Source organism: Astyanax mexicanus, unplaced genomic scaffold (genome assembly GCF_023375975.1).
Source record: "Astyanax mexicanus isolate ESR-SI-001 unplaced genomic scaffold, AstMex3_surface scaffold_98, whole genome shotgun sequence".
Classification (NCBI taxonomy): domain Eukaryota; kingdom Metazoa; phylum Chordata; class Actinopteri; order Characiformes; family Acestrorhamphidae; genus Astyanax; species Astyanax mexicanus.
Window position 1 is genome coordinate 30001 of NW_026040108.1, and position 2500 is coordinate 32500.

General features: G+C 55.1%; 1 non-coding gene across 1 annotated transcript in view; it reads right to left on the reverse strand.

Moving 5' to 3' along the window:
* LOC125798947 (18S ribosomal RNA) overlaps positions 1 to 1204 on the reverse strand; it is a 1864-nt gene extending 660 nt beyond the window's left edge. The window contains exon 1 of the ribosomal RNA XR_007437731.1: positions 1 to 1204. This exon is cut by the window's left edge and continues 660 nt beyond it. This is a non-coding gene — a ribosomal RNA (18S ribosomal RNA).
* Positions 1205 to 2500: the final 1296 nt, after the last annotated feature.

Genomic DNA, 2500 nt, shown 5'->3' on the forward strand with positions numbered 1-2500 from the left:
GTCAATTCCTTTAAGTTTCAGTTTTGCAACCATACTCCCCCCGGAACCCAAAGACTCTGGTTTCCCCCGCACGCTGCCCGGCGGGTCATGGGAATAACGCCGCCGGATCGCGGGTCGGCATAGTTTACGGTCGGAACTACGACGGTATCTGATCGTCTTCGAACCTCCGACTTTCGTTCTTGATTAATGAAAACATTCTTGGCAAATGCTTTCGCTTTCGTCCGTCTTGCGCCGGTCCAAGAATTTCACCTCTAGCGGCGCAATACGAATGCCCCCGGCCGTCCCTCTTAATCATGGCCCTGGTTCAGGAAACCCACAAAATAGAACCGGAGTCCTATTCCATTATTCCTAGCTCAGGCATTCAGGCGAGTTTGGTGCCCGCTTTGAACACTCTGATTTTTTCAAAGTAAACGCTCCGGACCCCTGAGGACCGGACACCCAACCAAGGGCATCCGGGGGGCGCCGGGAGGCAGGGTCTGGGACAGGCGGTAGCTCGCCTCGCGGCGGACCGCCAGCCCACTCCCGAAGTCCAACTACGAGCTTTTTAACTGCAGCAAATTTAATATACGCTATTGGAGCTGGAATTACCGCGGCTGCTGGCACCAGACTTGCCCTCCAATGGGTCCTCACCCATGTGTTTAGGATACGTTCATTCCGATTACAGGGCCTCGAAAGAGACCTGCATCGTTATTTTTCGTCACTACCTCACCGTGTCGGTAATGGGTAATTTGCGCGCCTGCTGCCTTCCTTGGATGTGGTAGCCATTTCTCAGGCTCCCTCTCCGGAATCGAACCCCTGATTCCCCGTACCCGTGGTCACCATGGTAGCCCCCTATGCTACCATCGACAGCTGATAGGGCAGACATTCGAATGAGACGTCGCCGCCGCGGTGGGCGCGCGATCGACCCGAGGTTATCTAGAGTCACCAAAGGGCCGGGGGAAACCCTCGCGGGTCCCCCGGGTGGGTTTTGGGTCTGATAAATGCACGCATCCCGGCCCCCCCCGAGAGAGGACCGGTCAGCGCTCGTTTGCATGTATTAGCTCTGGAATTACCACAGTTATCCGAGTAACGTGTGGAGCGATCAAAGGAACCATAACTGATTTAATGAGCCATTCGCAGTTTCACTGTACCTTCCGTGTGCACTTAGACCTGCATGGCTTAATCTTTGAGACAAGCATATGTTACTGGCAGGATCAACCAGGTTGCTGCGAGTGGTTTTTGTCACAGAAAAAACCATTGGTTCTTAGAGGGGAGAGGGATCGGCCCCGTACCGTCCGAAGACCCCCCGGGGAGGGGGGGACGGGCGGGGAGGCTCGTCCGAGCTCACCCCTCATTGCTCCCAGTGGAAATTAGTGTGGCAACTCCGCTGCGCGAGTTCCCGCTTGCTTCGGGGATAACAAGGAAACGCTCGTTCCGAAACCGGGGGTCCGGAGCTTTTTGAAGCCGGGTGCTGGAGCTCGGTTGGGCGCGAGGACCACCCGAGGCATCCGAGTCCGACGGCTCCGGGCCGACCGGTTATCGTGTTAGGGCAGATTGATATATAGACGGGCCGTCTACGACTCCCTCGGATAGGTTCGGAAAGGTCCTCCCCCTGACGGAGGACCCCCCTGGAGGCTAACCCGCTGGGTCGGGTAGGAACGCACCGCGCACAGTGGCCACGGAGGGCCGCGCGGCTGCCTACCCAGGCGGGCTCGGTAGTCCATTCGGTCGGGTCAAAATAATAAAAGAGATACCCCCCCTGGAACCGTCTCTGGAAGTTTTGGTTTTTCCTCCGTACCGCCTGGGGGGCGGGGGGCGGGACGGAGGCCGACCTGCGGAGCTTCATGGTCGGGTAGGATCGGGTCCGTGTTATAGTGTCCAAAAATCCGCTTTGGAACTATTAATGGGGCTTTATTTAAGCTCTGCCATGCTTAGAAATGAATGGAGAATCATCTCCAGTGCTTGGACCCCTATAGATTGCCACTCTCCTCAACAGTCCGACGGCACCCCTTTGAAAAACCCCCCGACGAAAAATCCTCCAGAGCGCGGGCGAACTCGCTCCGAGGCCGACCGGAGTGCACCTTCGTCGGGCAAGGGAGTCGGGCGAAGGGGGTCAGAAATCCTGGAGCTCGCCACCCTCACTAGTTTTTGGCGTGAAATGGTAGACCAAAAGTGGGGACTTAGAAAAATTTCGCACTTTTTCGACCTACCACTGGTAGACCGAGTGGGACTTAGTCATTTTTTCAGCTTTTTCGAGCCTACCACTGGTAGACCAAGTTGGACTTAGTCATTTTTTCGACTTTTCGGAGCTACCACTGGTAGACCAAATGGGACTTAGTCATTTTTTCAACTTTTCGAGCCTACCACTGGTAGACCAAGTTGGACTTAGTCATTTTTTCGACTTTTCGGAGCTACCACTGGTAGACCAAATGGGACTTAGTCATTTTTTCAACTTTTCGAGCCTACCACTGGTAGACCAAGTTGGACTTAGTCATTTTTTCGACTTTTCAGAGCTACCACT